This window comes from Oryctolagus cuniculus (genome assembly GCF_964237555.1).
Source record: "Oryctolagus cuniculus chromosome 17 unlocalized genomic scaffold, mOryCun1.1 SUPER_17_unloc_3, whole genome shotgun sequence".
Lineage (NCBI taxonomy): Eukaryota > Metazoa > Chordata > Mammalia > Lagomorpha > Leporidae > Oryctolagus > Oryctolagus cuniculus.
Genome location: NW_027208204.1, coordinates 196,474 through 205,894, shown reverse-complemented (window position 1 = coordinate 205,894; position 9,421 = coordinate 196,474).

Genomic DNA, 9,421 nt, shown 5'->3' with positions numbered 1-9,421 from the left:
ACCCTGAGTCAGATAACAGTTTTGCTTTTACCTTACCCAATCCATGTTACTGTGTTACTGGAAACAGAAAACAGAGTGAGACTTTCCAGAAACATCTGTGCTGAGAGCTCAGCATCCTGGAGGAGACCCTGCTGCCCACATATTTAGAACCTCAGAGGAATCAGGTCCCGGCGTGGAAGGAAGGAGGAGCTGAGGAAGGAGGACACAGGGCTGCCTCCACACAGCTGCCCAGGGATGGCTCCAGGGCCACAAAGTTGCTGCGAGCAGGTAAGGGGCCAGGTGGGGGGGGGTCCCCGGTGCCAGGGAGGGGGCTGGGCTTCGGGACTCCTGGGTGCCATGAGGGGGCCGGGCAGCAGGTGTCCTGATGCCAGGGTTGGAGCCGGGCATCGGGGTCACGGGTGCCAGGGAGGGGTCTGAATGACAGGGGTCCCAGGTGTCAAGGATGGGGCCAGGAGTCAGGGATCCTGGGGCCCAGGAGGGAGCCAGGCGATGAGGGTCCCAGGTACCAGGGAAGGGGCTGGGCATTGGGGGTCCAGAGTGCCAGGTAGGGGCCAGGCGTCAGGGGTCCTGGGTGCAAGGGAGGAGGCCAGACGTCGGGGTACTGGGTGCCAGGGAGGGGACTGGGCATCTGGGGTTCCAAGTTACAGGGAGGGGCCGGGCCTTGGGGATCCCAGGTGCCAAGGAGAGGGCCAGGTGTCAGGGATCCTGGTGCCCAAAAGGGAGCCAGCCAATGGGGGTCCCAGGTACCAGGGAAGAGGCTGGGACTCTGGGGTCTGGGGTGCCAGGGAGGGGGCCAGTTGTCGGGGGTCCTGGGTGCCAGGGAAGGGGTCAGGTGTCAGGGGTCCCAGGTTGCAGGGAGTGGGCATGGTGTCAGTGGTCTTGAATGACAGGAAGGGGCCAGGCATCAGGGGTCATGGGTGCCAGGGAGGGGGTCGGGGGTCTTGGGTGCCAGGGAGGGGTCAGGCATTGTGGACCAGGTGACAGGGAGGGTCCAGGTGTTGAGGGTCCCGGGTGCCAGGGAAGAGGCTGGGCATTGGGGTCCCAGGTGCCGGGGAAGGGGCCTGGAGTCATGGGTCCCGGGTGCCAGTAAGGGGGCTGGGTGTCTGGGGTCCTGAGTGACAGGGAAGGGATGGGCGTTGGGAGTCCTGAATGCCCAGGAAGGGGCCAGGCAGTGGGGGTCCTGGGTACCAGGGGAGGGGCTGGGTGTCAGGGAAGGGGCCGGGCATCGGGGGTCCAGGGTGCCAGGGAGGGGGCTGGGTGTCAGGGAAGGGGCCGGGCATTGGGTTCCTGGGTACCAAGGAAGGGGCTGGGTGTCAGGGAAGGGGCCGGGCATCAGGGGTCTGGGGTGCCAGGGAGGGGCCAGTCTTTGGTGGTCATGGGAGCCAGGGTGGAGACCAGACATCAGGGTCATGGGTGCCAGGGAGGGGGTTGGGGGTCCCGGGTGCTAGGGAGGGGCTGGGCATCGAGGTCCCGGGTGCAGGGAGGGGATGGGCATCAAGGGTCCTGGGTGCCAGGGAAGGGGCTGGGCCGCAGGAGTCCTGGGTACCAGGGTGGGGGCCAGGTGGCAGGTGTCCTGGGTGTCAAGAAGGGGGCTGGAAATCGGGAGTCATGGGTGCCAGGGAGGGGGCCCGGTGTCTGCAGTCCCAAGTGACAAGGAGGGGCTGGGCATCAGGGTCCCAGATTCCAGGGAGAGGCTGGGCAACAGGGGTCCCAGGTGCCAGGGAGGGGCCAGTCATTGAGGGTCCTGGGTTTGGGGGGGTCCAGGCATCAGGGGTCATGGGTGTCAAGGAGGGGGCCAGGTGTCGGGGATCCTGGGGCCCAGTAGAGAGCTGGCATTGGGGTTCCCGGGTACCAGGAAAGGGGCTGGGCATCGGGGGTCATGGGTGCCAGGGAGGAGACTGGGAGTCAGGGGTACTGGGTGTCAAGGAGGGCAGGTGCTTGGGATCCCAGGACCCAGTAGAGAGCTGGGTGATGGGGGTCCTGGGTACCAGGGAAGGGGCCTGGCGTTATGGGTCCAGGATGCCAGGGATTGGGCTGTGCTTCAGGGGTCCTGGGTATCAGGGAGGGGGCCAGTGTCTGCAGTCCCAAGTGACAGGGAGGGGCCAGGTGTCAGGGGTCCCAGGTGCCAGGGAGGGGTTGGGTGTCAGGGGTCCCAGGTGCCAGGGAGGGACTGAGCATCAGAGGTCCTGGGTGCCAGGGAGGGGCCAGGCATCAGGGATCACAGGTCCAGGGATGGGGTCGGGGGTCCTGGGTTCCAGGGAGGGGTCAGGCATCAGGGGTCACAGGTGTCAGGGAAGGGGTCAGGGGTCCCAGGTGCCAGGGAAGAGGCCAGGCATCGACATCCTGGGTGCCAGGGAGGAGTCGGGCATCCTGGAAGGGGCTGGGCATCTGGGATCCCGAGAGACAGGGAGGGGCCGGGCATTGGGGGTTATGGGTGCCAGGGAGGGGATTGGGGGTCCTGGGTGCCAGGGAGGGGTCGGGCATCAGGGGTCCCAGGTGCCAGGGAGGACCATGCATCCGGGGTCATGGGTGCCAGGGAGGCGGCCAGACGTCGGGTGTCATGGGTTTCAAGGAGGGGGCCAGGCATCAGGAGTCACTGGGCCCAGGAGTGAGCTGGGTGATAGGGGTCCCAGGTACCAGGGAAGGGGCAGGCAGTGGGGGTCCAGTATGCCAGGGAGGGGGCCAGGCTTCGGGGGTCCCAGATGCTAGGGAAAGGGCCGGGAGGCAGGGGTCACTGGTGCCAGGGAGGTGGTCAGCAGACCCGGGTGCCAGCGAGGGGTGGTGCATCAGGGCTCCAAGATGCCACGGAGGGGGCCAGGCTTTGGGGGTCCTGGGTGCCAGGGAAAGGGCCGGGCAGCAGGGTTCTTGGGTGCCAGGGAAGGGGCCGGACATCAGGGGACATGGGTGTCAAGGGTGTTGGGGGGTCACAGGTACCAGGGAGGTGGTTGGGGGTCCTGGGTGCCAGGGAGAGGCTGGGGTTGGGGTCCGGGTACCAGGGAGGGTCCGGGCATTGAGGGTCCCAGGTGCCAGGGAGGAGGCCAGGCATCAGGGGTCCTGGGTGCCAAGGAGGGGGCCAGGCACTGGGGATCCTGGTGCCCAAAAGGGAGCTGGGCGATGGGGGTCATGGATACCAGGGAAGGGGCTGGGAGTCTGGGGCCTGGGGTGCCAGGGAGGGGGCCAGGCATTGGGGATCCTGGTGCCCAAAAGGGAGCTGGGCGATGGGGGTCATGGATACCAGGGAAGGGGCTGGGAGTCTGGGGTCTGGGGTGCCAGGGAGGGGGCCAGTTGTCGGGGGTCCCAGGTGTCAGGGAAGGGGTCAGGTGTCAGGGGTCCCAGGAAGCAGGGAGGGGCTCAGGCATCTGGGGACTTGAGTGACAGGGAGGGGCCGGGTGTTAGGGGTGATGGGTGCTAGGGAGGGGGCCAGGCACCTGTGGTCCCATGTGACAGAGGGGCCGGGCATTGGGGGTCTTGGGTGCCAGAGCGGGGCTGGGTGACAGGGATCCTGGATGCCAGTGAAGGGGCTGGGTGTCAGAGGTCATGGGTGTCAAGGAGGGGGCCAGGCATTGGGGATCCCAGGGCCCATTAGGGAGCTGGGCAATGGGGGTCCCAAGTACCAGGAAAGGAGGCCGGGCATCAGGGTTCCTGGGTGCCAGGGAAGGAGCCTGGTGTCAGGAGTCCCTGGTACCAGGGAGGGGGCCAGGCATCTGGGGTCCCAAGAAACAGGAAGGGGCCAGCAGTCAGGGGGTCATGGGTGCCAGGGAGGGGGTTGAGGGTCCTGGCTGCCAGGGAAGGGGTCAGGCATCAGGGGTCCCGGGTGCCAGGGAGGGGCCAGGCGTCTGAGGTCCTGAGAGACAGGAAGGGGCCAGGCGTTGGGGGTCCCAGGTGCCAGGGAGGGCCAGGTGTTGGGGGTCCCAGATGCTAGGGAGGAGGCTGGACATCAGGGGTCATGGGTTTCAAGGTGAGGTCCAGGCATCAGGGATCCCTGGGCCCAGGAGGGAGCCAGGCGATTTGAGTCCTGGGTACCAGGGAGGGGCTGGGCGTCGGGGGTCCAGGGTGCCAGAGAGGAGTCTGGGCATCTGGGGTCCTGAGTGACAGGGAGGGGCCGGGTGTCGGAGGTCACAGGTGCCAGGGAGGGAGTGGAGGATCTCGGGTGCCAGGGAGGGGCCAGTCGTCAGGGGTCCTGGGTGCCATGGAGGGACCAGGCATCAAGGGTCCTGAGTGCCAGGGAAGGGGCCATGCATTAGGGGTCACAGGTACCAGGGAGGGGGCTGGGCATCAGGGGTCCCAGGTGCAAGGGAGGAGACTGGGCGTCAGGTGTCCCAAGTGACAGGGAGGGGGCCGGGCGATGTGGGTCCCAGGTGCCCAGAAGGGGCCTGGGCTTCTGGGGTCCTGTGAAACAGAGAGGGGGCCAGGTGATGGGGGTCCTGGGTACCAGGGAAGAGGCTGGGCATCGGGGAAAGGGCTGTGCATTGGGGATCAGGGGTGCCAGGGAGGGGACTGGAAGTCGGGGGTCACGGGTGCAAGGGAGGGGATTGGGAGTCCCAGGTGCCAGGGAGGGGTTGGACATCGGGGGTCCCGGGTGACAGGGAGGGGGTTGGGCATCAGGGGTCCCGGGTGACAGGGAGGGGGTTGGGGGTCCTGGGTGCCAGGGGGGGCAAAGCATCGGGGGTCACAGGTGCCTTGGAGGAGGCCAGACATCAGGGGTAATGGGTTTCAAGCAAGGATCCAGGTATCAGGGATCCCTGGGCCCAGGAGGGAGCCAAGCAATTTGAGTCCTGGATACCAGGGAAGGGGGTGGGCATCGGGGGTCCAGGGTGCCAGGGAGGAGGCCAGGCATCTGGGGTCCCATGTGACAGGGAGGGGATGGGAGTCGGGGGTCACAGGTGCCAGGGAGGGGTTCAGGTGTCTGGGTGACAGGGAGGGTTCAGGCATCGAGGGTCCTGGGTTCCAGGGAGGGGCCAGGCATCAGGGGTCCCAGGTGCCAGGGAGGGGATGGGCATCGAAGGTCCTGGGTGCCAGGGAAGGGGCTCAGTGTCAGGGATCCTGGGTGCAAGGGAGGAGACTGGGCATCAGGGGTCCTGAGTGACAGGGAGGGGTCCAGGTGATTGGGGTCCCAGGTGCTCAGGAGGGGCCTGGGCTTCTGTGGTCCTGAGAGACAGTGAGGGGGCCGGGCGATGGGGGTCCTGGGTACCAGGGAAGGGGCTGGGCTTCGAAGAAGGGGCTGGGCATTGGGGATCAGGGGTGCCAGGGAGGGGACAGGACATCAGGGGTCTCTAGTGACAGGGAGGGCCTGGCGACGGGGTCACGGGTGTCAGGGAGGGTGTCGAGGGTCCCGGGTGTCCGGGAAGAGGCCGGGTGTCAACATCCAGGGTGCCAGGGAGGGGGCTGGATGTCAGGGTCCCGGGTGCAGGGAGGGAGCCGGGCATTGAGGGTCACAGGTGCCAGGGAGGGGTCAGAGTTCCCAGCTGCCAGGGAGGTGCTGGGCATCGGGGTCCCTGGTGCAGAAAGGTGGCCAGGCGTTGGGGGTCCTGGGTACCAGGGAAGGGGACAGGCAGTGGGAGTCCTGGGTGCCAGGAAGGCGGCTGGGCCTCGGGGGTCCTGGGTGCAACAGAAGGGGCCGGGTGGCAGGGTCCCTGGGTGCCAGGAAGGGGGCTGGACATCGGGAGTCACAGGTGCCAGGGAGGGGCTGGGCATCTGCGATCCCAAGTGACAAGGAGGGGCCAGGCATCGGGGGTCCCGGGTGCCAGGGAGGGGCCAGTCGTCAAGTGTCCTGGGTGCCAGGGAGGAGGCCAGCCTCAGGGGTCATGGGTATCAAAGAGGAGGCCAGGCATCAGGGATCCTTGTGCCCAGCTGGGAGCTGGGCGATGGAGGTCCCAGGTACCAGGGAAGGGGCTGGGTATTGGGGGTCCAGGGTGCCAGGGGGAGGCCAAGCGTTGGTTCTGTGGTGACAAGGAGGGGGCCAGGTGCCAGGGTTCACAGGTGCCAGGGAGGGGGTTGGACATCGGGGGTCATGGGTGCCAGAGAGGAGGCCGGGTGTCAGGGGTCTTGGGGGTCAAGGAGGGGCCAGGCATTGGCGATCCCAGGACCCAATAGGGAGTCAGGCGATGGGGGTCCTGGGTGCCAAGGAAGGGGCTTGGCGTCAGAGGTCCCGGGTACCAGGGAGGGGCCAGGTGTTGAGTCCTGATTGCTAGGTAGGGGGCCGGGCATTGGGGGTCCTGGGTACTAGGGAAGGGGTTGGAGGTTCCAGGTGCCAGGGAGGGGGCTGTGTGTCTGGAGTCCCAAGGGAAAGGGAGGGGCCAGGAGTTGGGGGTCACAGGTGCCAGGAGGTTGTTGGGGGTCCCAGGTGCCAGGGAGGTGTCGGGCATTGAGGTCCAGGTGCCAGGGAGGGGCCGAGGGTCAGGGATCCCAGTGACAGGGAAGTGGTCAGGCATCCTGCTTTCCATGGAGGGGGATGGGTGTCTGGGGTCCTGAGAGACAGGGAGGGGCCTGGCATTGGGGCCATGGGTTCCAGGGAGGGGGGTGGGGGTGCCAGGTGTCAGGGAGGGGTTGGGAATCAGGGGTCTTGGTGCCAGGGATGGCTGGGTGTTGGGGGTCACGTGTTTCAAGGAGGGATCCAAGCATCAGGGATTCCTGGACCCAGGAGGGAGTCAGGCGATTTGTGTCCCGGGTACCAGGGAAGGTGCTGGGTGTTGGGCGTCCAGGGTGCCAGATAAGAGGCCAGGCATCTGGGGTCCTGACTGTCAGGGAGGGGTTGGGCATCGGGGGTCACAGGTGCCAGGGAGAGGGTCGGGGGTCTCAGATGACAGGGAGGGTTTGGGCATCAGGGGTCCCGGGTTCCAGGGAGGGGCCGGGCATTAGGGGTCCTGGGTGCCAGGAAGGGGGCCTGGTGTCGGGGATCCTGGGTGTCAGGGAAGGGGTCAGGGTTCCCGGGTACCAGGGAAGAGGCTGAGAGTTGACGTTCCAGGTGCCAGGGAGGGGCCGGGCATTGAGGGTCCTGGGTGCCGGGGGGGGGGCTGGGCAACACAGGTCACAGGTATCAAGGAGGGGGACAGGCTTTGGGGATCCCGGGGCCCAGTAGGGAGCTGGGTGATGGGGGTCCTGGGTACCAGGGAAGGGCTGGGCATCAGGGAAGGGGCCGGGCATCAGGGATCCTGGGTGCCTGGGAGGGGGCTGGAAGTCGGGGGTACCAAGTGACATGGAGGGCCAGGCATGGGGAATCACAGGTACCAAGGAGGGCCAGGTGTCAAGGGTCCCGTGTGCCAGGGAAGGGGCCAGGCATCACGGGTCCCCGGTGCCAGTAAGGGGGCCTGGCATCTGGGGTCCCCAGTGACAGTGAGGGGCCAGGCATGGGAGCCCCGGGTGCCTGGTAAGGGGCCAGACGGTGTGGGTCACAGGTACCAGGGAAGGGGTTGGGCGTCGGGGAAGTGGCCGGGTGTTGGGGGTCTGGAGTGCCAGGGAGGGGGCCAGACTTCAGGGGTCATGGGAGCCAGGGTGGAGGCCAGACTTTGAGGTCACGGGTGCCAGGGAGGGGGTTGGTGGTCCCAGGTGCCAGGGAGGGGCCTGGTGTCAGGGTCCTGGTGCGGGGGGGGCCAGGTATTGGGGGCCCCAGGTGCCAGGGGAGGATCTGGGCCCAGTGTTCCTGAGTGCCAGGGAGGGGGTTGGGCAACATGGGTCCCGGGTGCCAGGGAGGGGACGGACATCAGGGGTCCCGGGTGCCAGGAAGAGGATGGGCATTGAGGGTCCTTGGTGCCAGGGAAGGTGCCAGGCATCAGGGGTTCAGGGTGCAAGGGAGGAGGCTGGGCATCAGGGGTCCTGAGAGAGGGAGGGGGCTGGGTGATGGGGGGTCTCAGGTACCAGGGAAGGAGCTGGGCATGGGGGAAGGAGCCGGGCATTGGGGATCAGGGATGCCAGGGAGGGGGCCGGATGTCTGGGGTCTCAAGTGACAGGGGGGAGGGCGGGCAACGGGATCCAGGCAACAGGGCCATGGGTATCAGGGAGGGGCTGGGCGTCAAGTGTCCTGGGTTCCAGGGAAGAGGCCGGGCGTCAATGTCTAGTGTGTCAGGGAGGGGGCTGGACGTCTGTGGTCCCGGGTGCCAGGGAGGTGCTGGGCTTCGGGGTCCTGGGTGCAGGGATGGGGCCGGGTGTTGGGGGTCCTGGGTTCCAGGGAAGGGGCCAGGCAGCCGGAGTCCTGGGTGCCAGGGAGGTGGCTGGGACTTGGGGGTCCTGGGTGCCATGGAAGGGGGTGGGCGGCAGGGTTCCCAGGTGCCAGGAAGGGGCCGGGCATTGAGAGTCCTGGGTGCCATGGAGGAAGCTGGGTGTCAGGGGACAGAGGTGTTAAGGAAGTGGCCAGGGTTGGGGACCCTGGGGCCCAATAAGGAGCCGGGCGATGGGGGTCCTGGGTACCAGGGGAGGGGCTGGGTGTTGGGGGTCCAGGGTGCCCGGGGGGGGAGGCCGAATGTCAGGCTTCCCAGGTGTCAAGGAGGGGGCCAGGGGTCAGGGGGCACAGGTGCCAGGGAGGGGGCTGGAAGTTGGGGGTAGTGGGTGTCAGGGGAGTGGTCAGGTGTCCCTGGGCCCAGAGGGAGCCGGGCAATGGAGGTTCCGGATGCCTGGAAAGGGGCCTGGCGTCAGGGGTCCTGGGTACCAGAAAGAGGCCGGGCATCTGCGGTCCCACATGACAGGGAGTGACCGGGTGTCGGGGGTCACAGGGGCCAGGGAGGGGGTTGGGGGTCCTGGATGCCAGGGAGGGGTCAGGCGTCAGGGGTCTGAGTGCCAGGGAGGGCGTCAGAGGTCTCAGATGCCAAGGAGGGCTGGGCATCAGGGGACCCGGGTGCCATGGAGGGGCAGGGCATTAGGGGTCCCGGGTGCCAGGTAGGGGCCAGGCATCGAGGGTCCTGGGTGCCAGGGAAAGGGCCGGGCTTCAGGGGTCCTGGGTGCAAGGGTGGAGGCCGGGCATCCTGGGTCCCGAGTGAAAGGGAGGGCCGAACATTGGGTGTCCCGAGTGCAAGGGAGGGGCTGGGCGTCAGGGTCCCAGGTACCAGGGAGGAGCCTGGCATTGAGGGTCCTGGTTGCCAGGGAAGAGGCCGGGCGTCGGGGTCTTGGGAGCCAGGGAGATCTTGGACATAGGTGAAGGGGCCGGGTGTCTGGGGTCCTGAGTGACAGGGAGGGGCCAGGCGTCAGTGGTCACGGATGCCAGGGAGGGGGTTGGGGGTCTTGGGTGCCAGGGAGGTGCCAGGCATCAGGGGTCCCGGGTGCCAGGGAGGGGCCGGGCGTCTGGGATCATGGGTGCCAGGGAAGGGGTTGGGCATCGGGGAAGGGGCCGGGCTCTGGGGATCCAGGGTGCCAGGGAGGGGGCCGGACGTCGGGGGTCCTGAGTGACAGGGAGGGCCGGGCGTCGGGGGTCCCAGGTGCCAGAGAGGGGCCA